The 24,966-nt window shown below is 45.7% G+C and overlaps 1 protein-coding gene across 8 annotated transcripts in view; it reads left to right on the top strand.

The window, feature by feature from the left end:
• LOC105473807 (histone deacetylase 4) overlaps positions 1 to 24,966 on the top strand; it is a 354,143-nt gene that overhangs the window by 62,682 nt on the left and 266,495 nt on the right. The window lies entirely within an intron of this gene.

Here is a 24,966-nt window from a genome sequence, read left to right as displayed (position 1 = left end):
CCAGTCCGCTCATTTATTCTGCCAGGGCCCAGTCTGCAGATCTCAGCCGAAGCCGTTGTCCTGCCTGGCTCACTCTGTTCCTGGAAAGCTTTGTCACGCACAGCCAGGGGCCGCTTTGGGTGCATCCTGTCTCCCCCGTCGCCGTATGTTTGGGAGCAGAAGTTGGCTCTGGTCAGATATGTGGATGTGCTGTTAATTTATCCTCATTCTTGGAAGCAAGTTGGGAGCTCAGAGGAAAGGAAGAGCCACAAAATGTCAAACCCAGCAGTGGCCATCTGACTCGGTTGCTCATCGCTACGATATGTGATTAAGATGGAAGTGTTTGATTTCCTTGCTTGCCAGATTTAGGCCTCATTTTGTTTACTCCCTTGAGTTCTGATTTCTTCCTGTTAAGGGAGGAAGTTTGCAGCGATAACCAGCTTGCAGTGGGGTTTTCTGTGAATGGAGCTTGTATTGGTGAGATGGGTGGCGTAGGAGTCCCCTGCCAGTTAGTGGCTTATGCAGGGTGTAAGTTTCTCTCAAAGTGGACATTTTCCGCCTTCCTGGAGCCTAAGCGTTTATTTTGCCGGTGAGTACAGCTGAGTCTCACATGCACCTGACAGCAGTGTCTCCAAGCCTTGACATTTCCTTCACTCCCTCCCTTGGAGCCATTTGTGTGACAACCTGCTGTTCAGTAAAACCAGTTTAGCGGAGTGGGTGTGTGTTAATTCTAGTGTGTTTAAAAATAAATTCATATGATGAGAGTGGCACTTTACCCCGTGGTCTTCCTCTCAGTAACCCATAGCCCCAGTCCAACCATGAGAGAAACATCAGACAAATTCCAGTAGACACGCATCCTACAGTCTACTCTTGCCAGGCCCATTTGATATGCCAAGGTCATCGGAAACAAGCATCTTCTGAGAAACTGTCCACCAGAAGGGGTCTCGGGAAATGTGACACCTAAGTGTGATGTGGAATTCCTGGATGGGATCCTGGATGGGATCCTGGATGGATCCTGGAATAGAGTAAAAGACATTAGTGGGAAACTTCAGGAAATCCTAAACTCTAGAATTTTAGTTAATGACAGTAATGTCAGTATTGGTTCCCAGTTGTGACTAACGTACCATAGTAAGGTAGGATGCTAATAATAGCGGGGACTGTGCGGGTGGTATCGGTAGGGTATATGGCAGCTCTCTCTACTGTCTACTCAAGTTTTAATAAAATTTGTCAAGAATTTTGAGTTCACAAAATGAAGTACATTTATAGATACTCTCTTTTGCTTAATGTTTGCTCATGAATGGTTGTATACTGTAGTTACTTTAGCACCTAGCTTTTATAGTTTTTCCTCTGGGGATTATTTTTTTATGGTTGTGCATGGATGTGATAGATTAACTTAACAAGTCATTGTTGGTGGACAGGGAGTTTGTTTTCAGCCTTTCCATTGTTGTTACTATAAACATATGGCCTTGAAGAGCACCCATGTGTAAGTGGACTTTTTAACTGAAGTATCATAGGCATCCAGGAAAGTGCAGGAATCATGACTGCTTAGCTTGATGAACTCTCCTAAAAGGAAGATGCCTGTAACTGCTACCCAGATCGTGAAATGGGACATCCCAGCACCCAGAAGCCCGTATGCGTCCTCTCTCAGTTACTGTACCCTCACTCTCACACCCTCTAGATACCACTTCTCTAGCTTCTAACATGAGTTTCTCCTGGTTTTGAATATCATATAAATCATATAATACTTATTTTTATTGTCTGGATTATTTCACTTGACAATATGTTAGATTTGTTGATATTGTGGCTTATAGTAGTAGTTTCTTCATTTAATGGATGTGTAATATTTCATTGTATGAACATATCACAAATTACTTATTGGTTCAATTGCTGATGACATTTTGGTACTTTCCAGTTTGGAATTGTGTATAATGCTACTGTAACATTCTTGTATATATCAATTGGTTCATATAAGTATGCATTTCTTTTGATAAGGTGTATGTGTGCCAAACAGTCTTCAAATTGATTGTACCAATTTACACTCTGACCTATAGAGTGTTGCTCTGTCCATGCCAATACATGGTATTACAATTCTTTTTCATTTTAAGTATTATAGTTTCATTTGTATTTCCCAAATTACTTAAAAATGTTGAGTACCTTTTCATATGTGTATTGACCAACTAGAGGTCCTCTTTGGTAGATAAGTTTTTATTCATTTAAGAAATTGGTTTGTCTTTATTTTTCTTACTGAGTTGTAGGAGCTATTTCTATAGACTGGATATGAGTGAGCTTTTTGTTGTTTGTTGCTATTTTCTATCAGTCTGTGTGCAGCCTTTTCCCTTTCTTAATGGTTTTTTTTTTGGCTGAACAGATGTTCTTAATTTTAATAGTGCAATTTAATAGTTTTATCTATGCCTATTTGAAGATCATGAAGATATTATATATTATTTTTGAGAAACATCATTGTTCTATCACTCATTTAGATCTATGATCCACTGGGAATTTCTCTCTTTTTTAAAATATGGTGTGAGGTAGGGATTGAGAGTTACTTTTTCCGTTTGGAAATTCAGTTGGCCTAACAGTATTTATTTAAAAGAGTCGTCCTTTCTTCTCTGCTATCCAATGCAACTTTGTCATAAGTCAAATAAATTATGTAAATGGATCTGTTTTTGTACTTTATTCTAGTTTATTGGTCTATTTGCATATGTGTGTACCAATACAACACTGTCTTAACTAACTAATAGATTTACAGTTACCCTTAGTGTCTAATAATGTGGGTCTTTCCACTTTTTAAAACTTTTCAAAGCTTGTCTTTGTTCTTTTTAGCCCTTTGCATTTCCATATGAATTTTAAAATAAGCTTTTCAATTTCAACAGAATATCTGCTGTGGTCTCAATTAGGATCCATTGATTTGCATATGAAATCAGTTTATTAGGAGTCTTCTAATCTATGAATATGCTACATCTTTCTATTTATTTTGAGCATCTGTAATTTCTTTCAATCGTATTTTGTAATTTTCAGTATAGAGGTCTTAGTTTTTTTGTTTATTTTTGTTTTTTTGTTTGTTTGTTTTGAGATGGAGTCTTGCTCTATTGCCCAGACTGGAGTGCAGTGGCACAATCTCAACTTACTGCCATCTCCGTCTCCCAGGCTCAAGCAGTTCTTCTGCCTCAGCCTCCTCAGTACCTGGGATTACAGGCACATGCCACGATGCCTGGCTAGTTTTTTCTATTTTTTGTAGAGATGGGGCTTCACCATGTTGATCAGGCTGGTCTCGAACTCCTGACCTCAAGCAATGCGTCTGCCCTCAGCCTCCCAAAGTGCTGGGATTACAGGCATGAGCCACCGTGCCTGGCCTAGAGGTCTTTTATTTCCTTTGTTAGATTTACTTCTAGGTTTTTGGTGAGTTGGGGGGTTATGCTGTTTTGTTTTTAAAATTTTATTTTTGTAATGATGTTTAGAAGCACAATTACTTTTTGTATGTTTTTCGTGTCTCCAGATACCTTGCACAGTGTTTATTATTATACTAGTTATCTGTATATTCTTTTGGGTTTTTAATGCATATTGTCTATGGATGGTGAATGTTTCATTTTTTCTTTGCTAATTTTTAAACCTTTTATGTCTTTCTTGCTTTGCTGCACTGCCTAGGACCTTCAGTCAAATAGTAATAGTAGACATCTATGTCAATCATTGGTAATAGTAGGCATCTATGTCTTATTCCAATATCAAGAGAAAAACTTTTGGTATTTCATCATTACATATAAAATTTGCTATAAGTTCTGTGTAGTCTATGAGATTAATGCAGTTTACTTTTGTTCTTAGTTTGCTGAGTTTTTCTCATAAGCAGGTGTTAAAATATTTGATGGAGTCATGTGAAATTGCACATATTTGATCATTTTCAGTCTATAAAAATGGTATTTTCATTTGGTTCAACTGAATATATTATACTTTTTCTGCATCTGTTAATAATCTTATGTTTTTTTCTTTATTGTGATGAATTTTCAGATTGACTTGAATGTTAAGTCAACCTTACACTTCTGTAATAATTATTATAATGTTTTATTGTTTTTATATACTGTTGAATTTACATTGCTTATAGTCAGTTTAATGAGATTTACATGTGCTTTTTTTTTTTAAATGCTTTGTCACATTTTAATATTAAAGTTATACTAACCTCTTAAAATGTGAAGTTGCTTTCTTTTTCTATTCCTAGGATTGCCAAAATTTTTCTGTAGAGAATCAGTAAATAATTCATGCTTTGTGGACCACATATGGTATCTATTTCATGTTTCTCTCTCTTTCTCTCTCTCTCTCTCTCTCTCTCTCTCTCTCTCTACTACTTAATGTAAAATCCCATCTTATTTTTCAGGTTGTATAAAATCAAGCCACAGATTGTACTTGGTTCGTGGGCCATAGTTTGCTGACTCGTTTGATTCTCTTGAAGCGTTTATGTAGGAAGGATGCTATTTCTTTCTTAAGTTGGGATGGATTTGCTTATGAACCTATCTTGGAGTTTTCTTTGTGGAAAGATTTGTAAATTATACCTGCAACTCATGTAGGACTATTTAGATTTTTAAGATTTTCTTGTGTCAGTTTTTTTGTGTTTAGTTTTTCTTGGAATTTTTTACATTCCATCTGCATTTTCAGATGTATTGAAATAAAGTTGTTTAAATACCTTCTCATTATCTTTGTAATGACTGTAGGATTTGTAGCGTCATCCCCTTTTAAATTCCTGATATTGTTTATTCTCTCATTTTTCCTTCATTGGACTTGCTAGGAGCTGATTTATTATATTAATAAAGAACCATGTTTGGTTTTCTTGATTTTTTTTTAAATTGAATTAAATACATTTCTGCTGTTATTGCTATTATTTATTTTTGTTTTTGGGATTTAATTTGCTGGGGTTGTTGTTTTTACTGATTAAGGTAAATATTTAGATCATTGATTTTTTTTTTCAGACTTTCTTCTGTAATACACTTGCTTAAAACTATAAATTTCCACCTATGTATGGCTTTCGCTAGATTATGTGAGCTTTTTAATGTCATTTTAATTATAATTTGGTTTAGAATATAATCCCGTTTCTCTTTTTGACTCGTGTTAATTAGCAATATATTTCTTAATTACAATGCTTTATGGATTTGCTAGTATTTTGCTTTCATTTTGTTATTGATTTCTAGTTTAATTTTACTGTGGTCACTCATGTAATTTCAGTTTTTAGAAATTCTTTGAATTTTGCTTTATTGATTATATGGTCAATTTTGTCAACATTTTATGTATACTTGAAGATAAGAAGTCAGCCGTGGAAATTCGCTGGTTCTACGTGTCCATTTAATCAAATTAATCATTGTGCTCAGATCTCCTGTTATCTTTACTAATTTTATTGTCTGCTTTTCTCTCAGATAGTGGGAATGGAATATTAAAATCCCCTGCTGTAATCTTGGATTGGCATTGTTTCTCTTTTTAGCTCTGTCAGGTTTAGCTTTTATTTATTTTGAAGCTATTTTAAGCCTAGGCAGATTTAGAATTTTATGCATTCTTGTTGGAATAACTGCCTTTTTGCTACTGTGAAATGTCCACCCTTCCCTCTTGTATCCCTTCTTACGCTCAAGTCTGACGGAGGATTCTGTGAGGACTGGTCGGGTCCGCGTTGCCCTTGCTCCTGGCACAGGGCTCTCCTCACCCCCATGCTCAGTCTGACGTTCGTTTCCCAAGGTCCGAACCGTCCGGTGCTGCTCCGCTCCTCAGCCTCGAGAGGAAACATGGGCCGAGTGTGCCCTCTTTCCACCTCCCTTCTCTCCCAGGCCTGGGCTCCTCGTGCATCCCCATGTTTTAGATTGCATCCTGTCCTCCGTGTTCCTGGCTGGAGGGTTAGTATGGGAGAACCTGGCCTCCTGCAGCCCAGAGAGGAAGCTGAGGTTTACTTGTCAGTCCCCGCATGGTGGGTCCAGTGCAGCCGTGGCGATGGGTCATTGCAGTTCGCTCACCTGGCCCCTGAGGGTGCTTCCTGAAGGTTTCCCCCATAGAACTCACTATCTGGGCGGCTTAGTTCATGAGTCCCAGGTTGCTTTCCAGGCTTGCATTCATCTTTATGTTGCAGTAAAATAACTGCTGGGCATATTTTAAAGTGGACTGAAATATATCTGCAGCCTTGAGCAGCTCTTATAGCACTTTTATTCAGATATTTTATGAGGTGATTTATGTCGCACCTTATAAATGCTCTAAAATCTCCCTGACCAGAAATGCAGTGGGCAGGACCACCCCACCCCTTCCTGCTTGTCTTCCCTCCCCCACCCAGCCTCCTTCTCATGGCTTTTACCGTTTTCCTCTCGAATATGAAGGAAGAATTAATTCTGGATTTAGCTTGAGGAATCAAGTGCAGGACGTTGCGTTTTGTACCATCAATGTCACGATGGTGCTGGCTGCGCTTTGCTTCAATGACCCGTCAGCCCCGAGTGCCTCCTAGGCAGGCTGAGAGCTTCACTTAGCCCCTCTGGGTCTCACTATGTCGTCCGGGCTGTATTCAGGGATATCTGCCTTCCTCCCCACCCTGCATTTCGGGCAGCCAAGGCCAGACAGGTTGGGAATGCGCACGCACAGGGCAGCAGGTCAGTATGTCAGGAGCGTGGCATGTGGGGCTGTGATGGCAGCACAGCCTGTCTTCTTCAGTGGCCTTTTCGGGATGGAGAAGGCTGAGGGCGAGATCTCTTTTGCTACATTAAACCAAAGTGGTTGGGTTACAAATACCACGTTTAGTGTACAACATTTAAAAGTATATTTTATTCAGTAAAATTGCTCACTTAAAACGTTTAAAGGTAAATATACTTGTATTGACACATTGAATTACAGATAGCCTAGTAAGGAAGCCAGCGATTTTTCTTCCTGTAGAAGGCCAGGCTTCGTGACCAGGGTATCAGCATTATGGAGAAGCAGTTATTTTGTTTGTCAGAATCAGCATCCTCCTCCGAGATGAGAAAACAGTGTGAAGGTTGGCTGGCCTGTGCCACTTCTGCCACGTGGCTGCCTTCAGCCACTGTGTTGGGTCACCGACAGCCTGTTCAGTGTTGGTAGAGAAGAGCTTCTTGGAGCGGAAACCCAGACCAGTGTTTGGTGGGGCCGGAGTTCGGGTGTCCTGGGTGAGCCACACTCCTTCCTGTTGCCCTCTTGCAGTCCTGATTGCCAGGTTGCCGGCTGCAGTCCCCAGGGGCGCTCGCTTAGGCCTTTGGAACCAGGCAGGGTTAGCAGCTGCCACTCCCTTGTGGGGTCTCCTGCGAGGCATCTCTTCCTTTGGCACAGGGTCCTCCTAGGGCCTGGTTGGACCTCCCCTTTCTGGTGCTCCTGTGGAAAGCTGGCAGTGGGGCCACTTGGCACCACTCCCAGTGTCCCTCTGGCTCTCCCGTGGCTCTCCAGGCAGCTGCACCCGGCCTGCGTGCTGCCTTCAGCCATTAGCTCTGTGGCCGCTGATCCAGGCCCCTCTATGTGACCGTGGCAGCCTCCCACTAGGCTTCTGCTCCCTTCTCTGAGAAATGGGGCTCCTAAGAGACTTCACCTTATAGGGTTGTCGTGAGAATCAAGTGAGGCAGGCATGGAGCCCAGTGCCTGCTCCTGCCCAGAGATGTCAGCTGCTGTCCTCCTCTTGGGATCCAGAACCCTCTGTAGCCCAGGCCAGGCCCTGAGTGTCTGGCAAGGTTTAGTTTAGTCAACCTTGTCAGACTCATGCCCTTTTTGATAAATATAAATAACCTGTGTCCTTCAGTGTTTGAAATTTCAGAATAACTTGGACATCAGATCACAAAACAAATGGAGCACGGGTGTCCATGTGATGCCAGCTTCCCTCCCCCAGCCGACAGCACCTGGCAGTCTGGCAGCACCCCCGCTTGATGCTGCTGCCCAGGGCACAGGCGGAGCAGGAATGGGGGAGTGAGGAGGAGCGGTGCCCCGGTGGGAGGAGGGGTGCACAGGAAGCTGGAGAGGAGCTGCTGGCCCTCCCTGGCCCCTGCCCTCCCAACCCAAGCTGCTGCTACAGAGGCTGCGCCTGTCTCACTGAGATGACGGGGCAGAATCAAACTTGCATATTTTCCTTTTTTTTCTCTTTTGGTGATGAGTGATTGTAAACCATAAAACTCAACTCCTGAGAAAGGAATTTTACTAGCAGATAACAGAGGGTTCCTGTCATTCCAATAGGAGGACCCGCCTTTGGTGTCTGCACAGCTGCTGGGGTCCCCATGGACCCCTTCTGAGTCCTTCTGGGAGTGGACTGGCCCAGGATTGGCTGGTGGGGAGGTAGCTGCACTGGGGGGGATGTAGGGGGTTGGCATTGCAGGACCTTCCATGCCGCCTGCCTCCATCTGGGGCCAGGAGTTGGCCCTGGGCTCTGCCTGTGGGTCCTGGGTGTGCTGCCGCTGCCTGGTGGCCTGGGCCTGGAGGAAGGAGCTCAGCTTACACTCCCAGCCTTTCAGGCAGGTTCGCAGCAGCCAAGTGGTTTCTTAAAAAGAATTCCTCCTCCCTTGATTAATTTCTGGCATGCGGCTTCGGGGAGCTCTTGCGTCAGTAAATCGTCATAAACCCCCAGTTGTCTGGATCAGACATAAACACCAAGCCCAGCTCCACCGCTCCTGACTCTCAGCCAGGGCTGGCCTGCCCTCTGAGCTCCGGGCTCGGCTGCTGGAGATAAAGAGGGCCAGCGGGCGCCCGAGAGGTCAGGCATGTGGCTGCGCCTGACAAAGTCCTTTTCTCAGAGGTGCCGAGCCTGGCAGATCGGATGTGTGCTGTGCTTGCTGGGGGAGGATGCTGGGCACAGATGTGATTTATTTCCTGAAATGTTTGGTGTTTCTTTTTCCTCCCCCACCAGCTCCCCACTCTCATGGATAGGATGTTTTCCTCGTCGGGAGTGTTTGCCTCCTTCCAGTGGGCATTCTGTAGGGGTTAAGAAAGATCCCTGTGTGTGAGGCTTGCACAGTGTTACATTCAGGCCTGGGAAACTCAGGGGCTGGACAGCAAGTACCTCACTGTCCAGATCTCAAGGACAGAATGCCATACAGAATGCTTCCTGTTGCCTGCAGCAAACCTCATCGTAAGGCCTTTTCAGCAGCGTGTGAGATCCTCAGGAGGTCCCTGGACTGCATTCGTCCTGCCCTAGTTTTTGTAGAACATTTTTCATCTGAGATATCCTTGAAGAGGCCAGAAGCCTGGGAGCTGGGCTCCCCACAGTCCTGGGTGACTGGGGAGCACACTTGGGCCAGCGCCAGGGCTCCTCCAGGGTGACTGGAAGAAAGAACTTGGGCCTCCAGGTTTTTCAGGGCTGATACAGGCGTTTGCCAGGTATTGATTGAGCCCCTGCTATAGGTGGATGGTGCAAACGTGTGGCTCTCAGGGTGTCATCCAGCTTACATTGCTCAGGGTGGGGACCAGCCGCTGGCAGATGTGGAGGGATGTGCAGTGAGGGGTCTTGTGGATGCGGCCTGGCATGGGCCTGTGCAGACATTCAGAAGAAATGGCAGCCACCCCAGGCGCCTGGATGGTGTGCATGTGGGGACAGCATGGGAAGGAAGCCTGTCCAGAGACTGTCCGGGGCCTCTGCTGGATGGTAGCTTGCAGGGAGCAGTACGGCCAGGAACCGGGCAGGGCTCGGCCACGCCCATGAACTTGGCCAGAGCGTCTCTAGGCTTGCTCTGGGTTTCCGAGGGCCTGCAGGGCACAGGCATGCTTTGGGGAGGGTGTCAGGCCCTGGTTCTGAGTCCCATCCTGTGAGCCAGGCAGTCTCTCTCGGAAAGCCCTGTGGGCAGAAGGGCAGTCCCAGGCCAAGTCTGGGCTGGCTGGCTGGGGGCTAGCATCTGATTTCGAGATTTCAATTTTGACTTGTTTTCTGCCTATGCACACAAACTGTGGTATGAACCAAATTTAAGGGAGTTTCATGAATGAAAAAATGTCCAGGCTGTCTACGACACTAACTTTGTGTGTAAAATTGAGGAAAGACTTCCCCTATTGTAGCTGAGGGGCAGAACAACTGAGTTTCACTCCCTGGACACCTGGGCTCTGCAGAGCAGGTTCTGAGGGCAGGGGACCGGGCCCCAGTTTCTGAGCTGCATGGGGGTGCCCCCTCTCCCCTGGGGAAGGGGAGGAATGTTCATCGGGCCCGGGCTTGCCTCATTCATGCCATTGGCTCAGCCGAACCCTGGGCCACTCCGTGGGAAAGGCACACCCTCCCTCACAGGTGGGTACAGCCGGGCTCCCAGGGCGAAGCCGGGTGCCCCAGGAAACCCAGCTGCAATAGAGCCGGGCGAGGCCGCTGCCTTCTGACCCCAGGCTCTTGCGGCTTCCTTAGGGCTCTGCTACTCAGATTCTGAAACATTTGTTCAGTGAAGGCAGTTGGTGAATCATCCTAGTCAGGGTTTTTTTTCCAGAAACAGGTGCACCGCCAGTGAGTGATGTGGTCTCGCTCAGGCTGTGCCTCTCGTGCCCGCACGCATGTCCTGGGAAGGTCACACCCCCGGGCCCGTTTTGCACTTCTCTTTAGCAGTATGACGGGTGACTTCTGTGTGCTCGGGGGCAGCGTGTGAACTGCCCCACGGGCGCCTGCCAGCATTCAGAGAGGCCTCAGGTGCAGTGGATGTGGGGGTCTCGGACCAGAGAAGAAGCCAGCTGCTGGCTCACTGGGATGCCCATGGCCCCAGAACTCTCTAGCAAATCATGGAGAGTTTAAAACATACTGCCATCTGTTGTTTTCTTTCAACTCCTTGCTTTGCCATTTATTACGCCTTGAAGATTATTTCGTATCAGTTAATAAAGGAATCCCTGATTCCTTTAATAAATAATGTATTTCTTTTTAATTCTTGAAATAACACTTGGGTGTTGTTTCCGTCTATCTACCGACATGTATAGTAATTTCTTTGTTCATCATGCTTTTTTATAGTGGTAAAATATACATAACATAAAATTTACAGTTCTAAGCATTTTTAAGCACACAGTTCAGTGGCAGTAAATATTTTCCCATTGTTGGGCAACCATCACCACCATCCATTCCCAGAACTTTTTCATCTTCCCAAACAGAAACTCCATACCTAGTAAACAATCCCCTATTTCCCTCCCACTAGCTGTGGCACCCACCATTCTGCTTTCTCTGCGAATCTGGCTCCTCTAGGGCCCTGCTGCGAATGGAATTGTATCGTATTTGTCCTTTCTGTCCTTTTGTGTGTGGCTTCTTTCACTTGGCATCATGTGTCAGGATTCACTCGTGTTGTGGCATGGTCAGAATTGGGTTCCTGAAACTTTTAAGGATGAGTAATCTGTTGTGTGCATATACCACATTTTGTTTCTTCATCTCTTGATGGACCTTTGGACCGTCTTAACTTTTTGGCCATCGTGACTAACGCTGCTGCAAACACATGTGTACACATGTCTCTGAGTCCCTGCTTTGACATCTTTTGGGTATATACCTTGGAGCAGAAGTGTTGAATCCTGTGATAATTTTGTGTTTAATTTATTGTTACTATTTTTTTCCTTAAGATGGAGTCCACCCTGTTGCCCAGGCTGGAGTACGGTGGTGCAATCTCAGCTCACTGCAACCTCCGCCCCTGGGGTTCAAGTGATTCTTGTGCTTTAGCCTCCTGAGTACCTGGGAGTACAGGTGCCCACCACCACGCCCAGTTGATTTTTGTATTTTTAGTAGAGATGGGGTTTTGCCATGTTGACCAGGCTGGTCTCGAACTCCTGACCACAGGTGATCCACCCGCCTCAGCCTGTCAAAGTGCTGGGATTACAGGCGTCAGCCACTGTGCCCAGCCCTGTGTTTAAGTTTTTAGAAACCACCAAAGTGTTTTCCACAAAGCTGCACCATTTTATGTTCCCGCCCATCATGTACGAGGGTTCCAATTTCTTCACATCCTCACCAATATTTTTTTATTTTCTGATTTTGAAATAATAGTCATCCTAGTGAGTGTGAATGGTATCTTATTGTGGTTTTGATATGCATTTGCCTAATAATTAGTGATGTTGAACATCTTTTCATGTACTTACTGGCCGTGGGCATATTTTCTTTGGATAAATGTCTGTTCACGTCTTTTGCCCATATTTGAATTGGGTTGTTTGTTTTTGTTGTGTTGTAGGGGTACTTCATATGTTACGGATATATAATTTGCAAATATCTCCTTCTATTCTGTAGGTTGTGATTTCATTCCCTTGACGGTGTTCTGTGGTGCACAGAAGTTTTTCATTTTGATGAAGCGCAGTTAATCTGTTTTTTATTGCTTGGCCTTTGATATCATATCTAAGAAGCCACTGCCAAATCCAAGGTCATGAAGATTTCCCCCTGTGTTTTCTTCTATGAGTTTTATGGTTTTAGTTCTTATATTTAGATCATTGGTCTATTCTGCCTTAAGTTTTGCATATGGTATGAGGTAGGGATTCAACTTCATACCTTTGCCTGTAGCGATATGATGGTTCAGCACCATTTGTTGAAGAGCATGTTGCTTGCCTTTAGCTGCTATGAGAGAGCATGTGTCTTAGAGGAAAGATCTTGCTCATTTCTAAAGTTGTGCTTTGGAAGTGTCTGAGCTGCAGTTGTTCTTCCTTCCCAGGTCAGTGTAGATTCTGCTCTTCCTAAGCCAGGGCGATGCAGCCATATTCACAGTCTCTTGTTCACTGGCTCCCGTCCCTGCTGCTGCGTCCCTACAGCAGCACCTCGCCCACGCCCCATTCTGTTATGGCCTCCTCTCCAAAGGATGGCGAGCCTAAGAACAACTGACCAGGGTTTCCACAGGAGACAGAGAACAGGCTGTCTGCAGCATGGGTTCCCAGTTGTGCTGACTATGAGCTGTGGTGCCTCGTGAGTGGGGCTCTTCCGACCACCCTGTCACCACTTGCATCAGAGTCCTGCGTGGTATCTGCCCGGGGGTCCTGAGTGTGCTGGCTGCTGCACTGAAGCAGATGGGTTGCTGAGCAGGAAGCCACAGCGTGACACACGGGCACTTTGGCCTTGCTTGGCCCCTGGAGAGCAAACACATAATGACAATAGGTTTTACAGGGATTAGGATTTATTTATTTTATCTGAAGGAGTTTAAAAATTGCTCTTGTTCTCTTGCTTTTAATTTTCACTCTCACCAGCCCTTCTGTCCTGGATACTGTGTGGTGAGGACCTCTTTCTCCATGTTAAGTTCACGTTGCTGAGTTGTGGCAGGATTGGTTTTCTCGTAGGATGGCTCAGGGCTGTGTTTCTTTCAGCTAATTGTGGCTACATTTTTGCCTCTGCATGTCCAATTTGGGTTTCAAATTCAGGATTATCTAAGTACTTTATGTTTGAAAATATTTTCCAGAGACCCCAAATTTCTTATTTATGTGCAGTGACTACTTTTTAATATTTTCAGCTGCCTTCTAGTTTCACACCTTCAATTGTGCTAATCCTTTGCATTTTAAAAGTTACACCAGCCTGTGTCAGTGTCTCATCAGTGCGTACCATAGTGCATGTGTCCCCATTCAGATGCACTTTCCGTGCCCTGGATTCTAGGGGGAGTGATAGAGGATATATTTCATTCTGAAATTCGTACTGTTTCTTTTTTAAGTTAAATATTTCAACAACAGTGGATGTTCTTGTCTTTTTTTAGAAAACATAAAAATGAATGTTTTTGTGGCACTTCTGCCTGGTCGAGTGGCGGTGTTTTTTCCCTGTGCAGGCCCCCAGGTGTGTGTGAGCGGCTGCCCTGGGGCCCCGTGACAGGGGATGCTTTCTGAACTCTCACTGGCATCTTCCTCCACAAATCCAGGTTGGCCAGAGACATGAATTCAGCATTACCTCTCCCATGTCCATGCATGAAGAAGCACTTTCCAGGCGCACACACCTAAGTCGTTGGCCGCGGGTTCTTGGAGGGCGTGGCCTGAGCTCCCAGATGCCTCCTCTCTCGCCTAGCACTGCGCTGTGTCTTCCACACACAGGCTTGCCAGGGATCTACCCGACTTACTGCTTTGATTTTGTTGGATGAAAGCAGTTTATTAAATAAATGGGAAAATACTCCCCTTCCCCAGTTTCAAAAGTTAAGATGTAGTCTTATCTTTACTTAACATCCAACAATGCTGAAAGATGAAAGAAAGGAAAATGCCCTCTTTGCCCCGCCAGACCACAGTTAGCCACAATTCAGAGAAGGTCGTCGGTGACTTTTTGTAGATTCTCGAGCAGGAGCTCTCTTTTTTTTCTCTCTTTCCCTCTTTGTCTCCCTATGTCCATATCCATACCTATTACATACATGATAGAACAGCAATGGGATTTTTTTGTAGCTCCATAATATTTCAGTACTTAAAAATCCTCTATTAATGGGACTTAAATTTTCTTTGTATAGTAAGTAACACCTCAGTGAGCATTGTTGCACACGTGTCTTTATGTTTGGGGCTGATTGTTCTTATCATTATTGTTTTGTTAGGATAAAGTCCCAGAAACAGAATTGTGGGGACAAGGGGCATGCATGAGTCACCCTCATCATCAAGAGCGAGCCGTTTGTGGCACGTGCACCCCACCCACTATGGCGAGATGCCTCCACACACCCTGCAGCCGTGCTGGGTTTTGTCTCAGTGACTGCAGTTCTTTCTGGGCTTCCTGAGAAGGAAGGGCCACAAGAGTCTGCCCAGGTGCTGGGGCAGGCATTGGTGACATCACTTATCGAAGCCAGGAGTGGGGCCGTGGGTGTGGGGCTGAGTAACAGACCCAGGTTACCCACAGTTGGGCAGGATGAAGAGTCTGAAGAGTGCTTTCCTTAGGCTGGTTCCAGTCCACACACCAGCACTCAGCCAGTCAAGATGCGTCTTGTGAGCATCTCCTACATGCAAGGCTGCTGTAAGCACTGGGGTCTGCCGGTGAGCCACACAGGAAAAGCCCCCACCCATTGCCACACCCGGTGCCAGGGGGAAAGGCAAACAGTAGATGGGTAAATAAACAACTACATAATGGTAAATATGGCTGGCAGTGATGGAGTCTGCTCTGCAGAGGCACTTTCCGAAGTGTTTTTACATATTTACAGCTGTAATCCTTATAACAGCCTAGGGATGGGTCCTGCTAACCTTACATCATCCGTATTTTACAGATGAGAAAACAGAGGCATTGAGAAAGGAAGTCACTGGCCCAAGGAGCTGTGCCAAGCAATTGACTCTTAACCAGCGAGCTCTGGAGTGTAAGGCTTTACTCCCCTAAACTGGTCATTGCAAGGCAGGAGAATAGGATCTGGAGACAGGGATCCTTCACTTCAGCATCTGGTTGAAGGCTGAGCCTTCACTTCAGCTGCTGATTGGTTGTAGGCCAAGTCTTCATTTGCATAGGGTATAACTTCACTTTGGCCTCTGATTGGTCACAAGCCAAGTCTTCATTTATATAGGGTGTAACCAATAGGAAACCTCTAAAGGGTTCTCAAACCCCAGAAGATTTTGCAACTGAGGCTCCTGAGCTACTTGCTTTAGTGCCTGCTGCTGCTCTGTGGAGTGTATTTTCGCTTAAACGAATGTGCGTTTTCATTGCTTCATTCTTTCATTGCTTTGTGTATTTTGTCCAATTCTTTAACATGTCAAGAACCTGGAGGACTCGCAGTGAAGACCCTCCCCCGTAACAACCACATGTGCTGTCAGGGATAGATGCTGCCCTGAGAATGATGAAGCCAGCGTCTAGGGGAAGTCCTGGTGTGGGCGGAAGCTGTGATGTTCTGTGCTCTATGGCAAGGCTTTGGAGGGCTTTGACTGGGCCAGAGCAAGTAACTATAAAATGTCAGAGCTTAGAAGAAAAGCATCGTGTACTCTGACAAGAAGAAGCATGTCACTAAGAGGAAGTTGTCACTAAGGGGAAGAACTTCTGAGAACTCCGCAAAGGACCCGGTTAGGTAATTCTTGAAAGCAGCTGCTCATTCAGGGATAATGTAATATTTTTCCAACATTTATACACGTTCACCTTATTTAAGAATTGCCTCAAAACACAGAAAAATGCAAGCTAATCTTATGAAGCTCAGAGTATCTTGATTTTAGAATCTGTAAGAGACAATAATAAAGCAAACGTTCTAAGCATATTTTGTTTGTAAACATAGGTTTAAAACCCTAAATAGAATATTGGGGAAAAGAAAATAACAGTACATTATATAGTTATTCATTATCAAAGGTTTTATTACAGGACAGTTTGTTATACAAGGAAAGCGGTATAAATCATGTAAATATGAGAGAATGTTTTGAAAAATAAAGATAAAATATTTCAGTTTTCATAACTGATTTTAAAATACCCAAGTTGGAGAGAATATGTAGTTCTTACAAGTTGGGGATCATTTGAAAGCAAAAATGAATCTTTTTCATGGCTGGAAAACTCTAGAGGCCTTGTCTTAAGAGCTGTGTTCTGAGGTTGACCTGACGGTAGCACATGTGTTCAGTATGGCTTGAGATATCAGCAGTTTCATTAAGATGGGAAGAACTAAAATAAATTCACATAAAAAGACTCAAAAAGATTCAGAAAATTTTATAGATTATCAGAAACCCACTAGAATCAGCGTATTTTGTATTTGCCAATAATTAATAGCTAGAAAAGTTCAACAGCAAAATAATTTTGATTAAAATACATATTTTTACATAACAAAAGAGTCCTATGAATTTCCTTATTTCTGTGTTTGGCAAATTTAGATTTACCTATGTCATTTGTCACAGGCTGGTGGAGTTCAGTGTTACATTCTCTGTAATTCCTTCTAAATTTTTTTTTTTTCGTTTGATTTATCACTTTTTTTTTGAGACGAAGTCTCGCTCTTGTTCCCCAGGCTGGAGTGCAATGGTGCTATCTCGGCTCACTGCAACCTCTGCCTCCCAGGTTCAAGCAATTCTCCTGCCTCAGCCTCCTGAGTAGCTGGGATTACAGGCATCTCCCACCACGCCCGGCTACTTTTTGTATTTTAAGTAGAGACGGGGTTTCACCATGTTCGCCAGGCTGGTCTCGAACTTCTGACCTCGGGTGATCTGCCTGACTTGGCCTCCCAAAGTGCTGGGATTACAGGTGATTTATCACTTTCTCAGCTCCCTTAGTCATTTTCTTTTTATCCTCTGCACACGTGTTTATTTTAAATTTTAATTATAAATCTCTGATTAAAGAATTAAACAATACATAGACCTTATCTGCATCATTTAAAGAAAAACAATAGCAGTGACCGTGTGCACTGTGAGACAGAGACCATTGCAAGGACATTTATATGTTTGCTTTTCATTGTGTTGTTTCCAAAAAAAGTTTTATCATACATGCACATGTTCCTAAACAACATGATTTTAGTTTTATGTTTCTGAACTTTATGTAAATGGAATTATACTATATGTTTTCTATTTCGTGGGTTCTTTTTCAGGCAGGAATGGTTTCGAGAACCATGTTTCTGCATGTAGCTCTAGGTAACTGGTGTTCATTAGCGTCTTGCATTCAATTTTGTGAATTTTCACAACTTTGACTCGTGTTCAGATGTGGCTGCTCTCAAACATGATGTCGTGGACATTGTTTTGTGTGTTTTCTGGCACACGCAGACTTGGGCCTTTGCCAGGTCCCTGCCCGGGGATGGGAGTGCCGGGTCACGGCTAAGCCACTTTTAACTCTGTGTGGCCTCCAGCACGGCCACGCCGTCTTACACATAGTGCCAGTGTCCTCAGACTGACCAGGGCGCCTTGCTACTCGGTCCCGGGAGGTGACCCTCGCCTGACCTGTACCTGACCGCCAGCCTGCTGTGCCAGCCATCAGTGTCTTCTGACACGGGGCGCCCATTTTTCTGTTAGCTGTTGGTTTTGTTTTCTTAATCATTTGCAGAATTGATGTATCTGGGTGTGTGTGGCTTCCTTCCAGCAGCTAACGGGAGGCTGTGGCTGGCCGTGTGCTGCCTTCATTATCACAGCTTCCTATGGCCACTGCTCCTTAAACTTTCCTGTATGTGGATATTACTTGTTTGCTGTTTCTTGTTGAATATCAGATATCCTGTTTTTTTTTTTTTTTTTTTGCTTTTACTTTTCTTCTGGAAGTAACATCCTTTAGAAATTCCTGCAGAAGTTCCGTGGTTTGGTCGTATGAAAGTTGCCTCCTTTCCCCTTCATTGTTGAATGATCCCTCACAGAAGACAGTGCTGGGGAGACGGCTGCTTTTCCCCAGGGCTCTGAGGATGTGATTGGTTCACTCAGTTCCACTGTGGCTGTTCACTTTCTTGGTAGGAATCTGTTGTGTCTCTCTGGGTGTCTTGTGGTCCTAGTGTTCTACATTTTTAGTAAGAGTTTTCACTTACCCCTGTTGATATTTTTTTGGACCTCCTCAATCTGAAGATTAGTGTCTCCCCGTAATAATGGGAGATTTTATTCCTTACCTTTTTTCTTTTTAACTTTTAATTTTGCTGTAATTTCAAACTTACAGAAAATCAGCAAAAAATAGTCCAAAGAATTACTGTTTATTTGTATGCATCCTTTGTTTTTTTTCAGAATCATTTGAAGGTTAGTGGTAGATGTGATGCCTTCCCCCAACTAATCCAGGCCATGTTGCCTCAGATAAGCGTGGTCGCTCTTCAACTACGTACAGGGAATAGAGTTGGAAAATAACAGCGATCCGGCGTTGTTCTCTCATCTGTAGGCCTTATTTATGTTTTGCTGATGGTCTATTGATGTCTTGTTATCAACAGGAGATGACAGGCCCTGCAGAGCATTCAATTCTCATGTCCTCCCTAATCTCCTTTGCTCCGGGACAGTCTCCTCATCATCTTTATGTTTCATGACATTCACATTTTAGAAGCACAGGGGCGGCTGTTTTGTAAAATGCTTCTCAGCTTGGGATTTCGGCAGTTTCCTTGTGATTGGATTCCAGCGATGCCACTGGACTTGGAGGCCGGCCACCGCAGTGGTACTCAGTGATACTGATATTTCGTTGCTGCTGATGCTGCCTGGAGCCTCTCAGTGAAGGTGGTGCTGGCGGGTGTTTCCGCTGTGAAGTTACATTGTTTCCTGCCTAATTAGCAGGTATCTGCTAGGGAGATAATCTGGGACTGTGCAGACAGCCTGCTACTCCCCGAGCACTGACCCGCAAGTCTCAGCCTCTTCCATGGTTCTTGCCTGAGTCTGTTATTGTCCTGGTGGCGGCTACTGGTCATCTGGTGCCACCATTCTTATGTTCAGGACGGGAAGCCCTCATTAACCTCAAGAGGTTCTTGGAAACTGTGACTTTTAAGTGAAATAATACAGAAGAAAACCAAGGTTTTTTTTTTTTCTCACCAGTGTTACAATCAAATGACTGTTGAAGGACTGGCATTGTTTGAGGACCCTCTGTTGTTGGCTTCAAGTTGCAGTTTCCGAGAACCTATAGACGACGTGAAATGTGGACTCACGTAGTTAACTTTCTACTGTAAAGAGCATTCCTTTCCTCCTGATTTATGTTTTTCCTTATTGTTTACTTACATTAGTTTGATCTTGTAGATTCCTAACTTATTAACTGGGTTATAACCTTTTATTATCAATATCTGTTCTGCTGCCCAAATTGTTCTAGTTTGGCCAATGAGAGCCCCTTCATGCTGGCGTTTCTGGCAGGTCCCCCCGTTTTGGGGCCCTTCTTTACCCTCTTGGATACACAGACTGTCCTAATCTCTCCTGTACTTTCCCTGCCCTGGCCTGGAATCAGCTGTTTCTCAAGGCGGCCTGGTTCCTTTCTCGGGGAATGCTATTTAGAAACCGGCTCTCGGGCAGCCGGAGCTGTGAATAGATGTGTGTAGATCCGCCCCTGCACCCCCACACACCGGCCCCACCCGCACACATGGCACTTCAGTTCCAGCCCAGCCTCACAAAGGCCGTCAGCCGCCCTTCTCCTTTCACATTTGTTACTCCCTCCTCTGACAACGAGACACGGAGCTCTCAGAATCCATAATGTACTTCCTTATTTGTTCAGTCTCAATCCCAGAATATTCAGAGATTATTAAACTATGCCTCTGTGAAAAAGAAACCCCCAGCTAGAGTCCAGCAGTCACTGAAGGCGTATGGTCCAGATACCGGGTCTAAAAGCCACTTTGGCAAGTTCTTATGCACACCCCACCCTGCCCCAGTGTGGTTATGTTACTCATTTGAAATGGGGTTTGGTTATTTGTTTCTGTTTGTATTTCATTTTAGAATTTTCCCCCCTCTTGGTACTTTTTGATTGTATTAATTTTCACTTTTTGATTATGTGAAACCCAATTGCAGTTTCAAAAGCCAGAACTGTATAGGAGCCAGACCCAGAGAAGCGGGTCCCCTACCCCTGCTGTTCCCCTGTCCTTTCCACCCTGTCCCCACGAGCTACCCTTTCTTTCCTGGGTGGCCTTGTGCGCTTTAATTTGCCCCCTTTCTTGCACAGAAAGAATGTCCTATAGGGAACTCCTCTTCCCTAGCAGCATGTCCTGGAAGCCACACCATGTCTGTCCACAGGCTCCTGCTCATTCTTGAGGACAGCCACGTACACTCGGGAATTCGTCCAGCCACTCTCTTACATAGGGACAATTGGTGTACTGTACAGGGCAGTGGTACGATCACGGCTCACTACAGCCTCCACCTCGTGGGTTCAAGCAATTCTCCCGCCTCAGCCTCCCAAGTAGCTGGGACTACAGGCCCGTGCCACCATGCCTAGGTAATTTTTTATCTTTAATTTTTTGTAGAAATGGGGTCTTGCTGTGTAGCTCAGGCTGGTCTCAAACTCCTGGGCTCAAGTAGTCTTCCCACCTTGGCCCCCCAAAGTGCTGGGATTTACAGGTGTGAGTCACTGGGCCTGCCATCTGAGTTGTATCTTCACAGTTGGCTTATGGAGTGATTTCTATCAAAAGATAAGCAGATATATCATTTTGTTAGCTTTTTTCTCAAATTTTCCTGTAGGAAATTTACATCAATTTGCATTTCCGCCAGTGGTGTCTGAGTGAGCCTGTTCCCACAGGGCTTTGGAGTGGAGCGTATTACTTATTTGCTCTTTTGGTACATGAAGGATATTTCAGTTTGTAGGGGCCTTTTTTCTGTCTTTGCCTTTGGCTTTTCTGTTAGGCTTTTGGTCTCTGTTCTCACAGTTTGTGAGAGTTCTACTGATGTAAGGGATTTTGGCCTTTATCTTTCATGTGTATTGCAAGTAACTGCTCGCAGTTTGTCCACTGTATTTTGACGTTCTTTCTCATGCTGCTTTTGCCCGTAAAAGGTTTTTCCTCCATGTATCAACCTTACTGTTTTTTTAAATTGCATCTGGATTTTCAGTCCTGGTTAGAAAGCCTTCCTTGAATTCCGGAAGATGTTTTCTTCGAGTGCTTGTACAGTTTCGTTTTTCACATTTGCATCCCCGATTCGTTTGGAGTTTACCCTTGTGCATGGCGTTAGGTTTGGATTTACTGTTAGCTTTTCCCAGACGGTGGCCCAGTTGTCCCAGCACCATTTATTAAAACATCCCTGTTTGTCCCAGTGGTTGAGATGGCACCTTTATCCTGCCCTGGAGTTTCATCTGTCCTTCGTCTGTGTCTGGACTTTCTCACCGTCACCTGGTCTGCCGGGTTGACGGTGCCTGTTGTGCTCTCTGAAGTGTAGGGGCTTTGAGGCATGTTTTAGCGTGTGGTTGGGCATGCTGGGTTTCATTTTGAATGTTTCTCTAGCGCTCGTGCATCGGCATTGCCTGTCGCTGTCCCATCATCTTTCTTCTTTCTGTCTGGGATTCTGATTAGGTGCGTAAACCAAAAGTATCTGAGACAGGCCTCACTCAATTTTAAAAGTTTGTTTAGCCAAGCTTAAGGACGTGCCTGTGACACAGCCTCAGGAGGTCCTGACAACATGTGCCCAAGGTGGTCAGGGAACAGCTTGGTTTTATACATTTTAGGGAGACAGGAGACATGAAACACCAATCAGTATGAGGAAGATGAACATTGGTCCAGCCCAGAAAGGCGGGACAACTCGAAGTGTGAGGCTTTCAGATTATAGGTAGATTTTAAAATGTTCTGATTGACAGTTTGTTGAAAGAGTTACTATCAACACAAAGGAATGTCTGGATTATGATAAGGGGTTGTGGAGACCAAGGATTTACCATGCAGACGAAGCCTCTGGGCAGCAGGCGTCAGAGAGAATAGACTGAAATGTTTCTCATCAGACTTAAAAGAGTCTGTTCTATCAGCAATTCCAAAAAGGAAGAGGGTATCATGAGGCATATCTGGCTCCCCCTCCCCGTCACAACCGGAACTAATTTTTCAGGTTAACGTTGGAATGCCCTTGGCTGAGAGGAGGGGTCCATTCAGATGGTCGGGAGCTTAGAATTTTATTTTTGGTTTACAGATGTGTGTTACCATGTCTTCCTCTGTCCTTCCAGTCCCCTAACCTCTCCTGCTTTTTATCTCTTTACCTTTATGTGCTGCATCCTGGGTCATTTCTTCAGTGCTATTTTACTGTTCGCTAATTCTCTCTTCAGCTCTATCTATTAATACTTGATTAGTTAACTCACTCATTTAGTTTTAAATTTTAATGATGACAGTTTTGTTTCTTCAAGTTCCATTTGGATCATTCAGATCCATGTGACACTTCTGATAGTTATTAATAATAACAGCTGAGACATCTGTCTCCTTTCTTCCTTACCCTTGTTCCAGGGAGAGTGTAGGCTCTTCTAATGCCTCTTTGGCAGATGGGAAGCTAAGGCACAGGGAGGTTGAGGAAGCCACCAGGGTTGTACAGTCACTAAGTGACAGGACCTGGAGGCCACTAGCTCCAGCCTCACCCTGGATGACCTCTCTTGTTTCTTCAAGTGTCCTTCACATGTGTTTTGGGTTAGTACCTGATTTTCCTACAATTGAGGTCTTTCCGGGACTTACTCCCGCTACCCATGGTCCTTGATTGTGACTTGATGTCCATCCTTCTTGTGGATGTTGAGGTTCATAGCGTGTTTCTCTAGAGAAGGTTTCTGCCGGGTGCTGGGAGGTGCTGCCTGGGACACGCCTATGTTTGCAGGTGCCAGGGATGCTCGTCAGGCCTCATGGGTTGTCTGAATTCTCCCCAAACCATTGTGAGGGGTCTGTGATTATGAGTTTTGAGGGGCGTCCTCTCTCGATTTGACCCCTTCTAGCCAACATGAAGCCCAGGCCCGGACATGTCCCTTGCAGGCCTGTCTTCTGGCTTCCCCTGCCAAGGGAGCTACAGCCGCTCCCCACGCACGCTCACAGGGACAGTGCAGTGGGTAAGTGGCAGTGCAGGTGGCTGTCCCCAGGACAGGCCCTGGGCTCCAGGCTGCCTTTCGTGTTTGATTCGCCCTGCCTTGAATTCCTGTCTTTGGAGTATATTCCTCACTCTTCAGCCAGCTCAGCCCTGAGTATAATTAGACGTCTCTAAAAGTGCGTGTGCCATATTGCCAGGCGTGAAGGCTTTTCTGAATCTTCCTGTCACCAGTGCTGTACATTGGCTTCCTTTTGAGGCCGTTATTTTCATAAGAAACTTTCTGTGTCCGTAACTTCCAGCAAAGAATCTGGGATATCTGGGGGTCTGGAAGTGCTAAGGGCCTGACCAGCTGTGTTTGCGAAGTGGCATGGAAAACTGGGACGATTCCTGTCATCCTAACCTCTCGTGAGGTTAGGAAGAGTCCAGCCTTCGATACCAGTGCTCAGTGGGACGGCCAGCCCCCGACTGGAGGAGCAGGCTTGTGGGCAGCGTGGGGATACTTGGTTCTAATCCAGATCTTCACACTCTTTGGGGAGGAGGCCGTTTCCAGCAAGTGAGCATCCCTTGGGTTTCTCCTCAAAGCCCCTTCTAAAATTAGTCCCCGGCTGCTGCAGGGACATTTACATCAGCGCATTTTGTCAAGTACTTTTGTTGCTTTCCATTAAGAGCATATTTAAAAATATGAAATGAATTCAGGCAGAAGCCAGTCTGTGCCGCTGAGAACATCTGTGTGCTGGCGAGAGGCAGAGACTGGGCAGTGGACAGCAGCCGCAGCTTCCTCCTCTGCCACCTCGGAACGCCCCCAGGGAGGCACGGGACAGAGCCCAAGCCTGAGCGAAGCTCCCTGGCCGGGGGCACACCCTGCGCCAGGCTGGCCACCTTGACTCCTTGCTCTGCAGGCTGCACCCCACACCTCATCTGCCTCCTGTCGGCAGCCAGTGAGAGGAGCGTGGGGCCTGACAGCATTGCCTGCCTCCTGGCTGGCCGCCCCCACAGTGCCGAGCTGGGGCGGTCTTCAGAGGCTCCGGGTCTCCCTCTGCAGATGAAGACGTTGGGGGAACGTGGCCGGCCCACAGTCAGCAGGCTCCCCTCTCCGTGTACCAGGCTAGTCTGCCGGTGCCATGGCAGCTGGGCCACCACCACATTCTGCCCTCAGTGCTGTGGCGCCGTCGAAGGGCATGCCTTGGAGGATCCACAGGAAGACCAGCTTCATATCCATGGGACATGCTGTCAGCAATGCCACGGACCTTGTTCTGGATGCAGTTTTCCGTTTTTATGAAGGCAAGCGTGGATGTTTTCATTTCGTTGGACACATAGAGGGAAGGAGAGGACTTCTCTGTAGCCCGGCAGCCCGTTCTTAGTGTTTGCTTTGGAATGGAGGACAGTGACGGACACTTTCCTTGTGAATTTCACCACCTGGCTTTGGCCTTCTTTCCAACAATTGAGGAATAAAGGGCCTAACGTGGAACTATGTGGGTGCGTGTCCTGCTGTGGGCTCCTGGGCCACCGTGGATGGTGGCGCTGGCAGCACCACTGCCATGCAGTTGGGGGTGGGCAGCAGGCCTCTTGGCAGCAGCTAGTGTCCTTCTCATCTTCCCTGTCAGGCGCTAGGAGCCCTGGCACCAAGGCTGTGGTGATGGTACCGGGGTCTCTCAGTTGGGAGGGGCTGCATTTCCTCTGCCGCACGGGTGGCTGGCTGGCCTGGTGTCATGCCCTGCCCAGGGGTGACCCCGCCCACCCCTCCTTCCGGGTTGTGGTGTGGTAGGTGGCACCTTGGTGTCCAGTGCTTTGTGATGGTGGCAGTGATGTCAGCGCCGAGGTTCCTCAAGTCTAAACTGAGATGATCTGGTGTGATTT

This window comes from Macaca nemestrina, chromosome 11 (genome assembly GCF_043159975.1).
Source record: "Macaca nemestrina isolate mMacNem1 chromosome 11, mMacNem.hap1, whole genome shotgun sequence".
NCBI lineage: Eukaryota > Metazoa > Chordata > Mammalia > Primates > Cercopithecidae > Macaca > Macaca nemestrina.
This window is presented reverse-complemented; position numbering and strand designations above follow the sequence as displayed.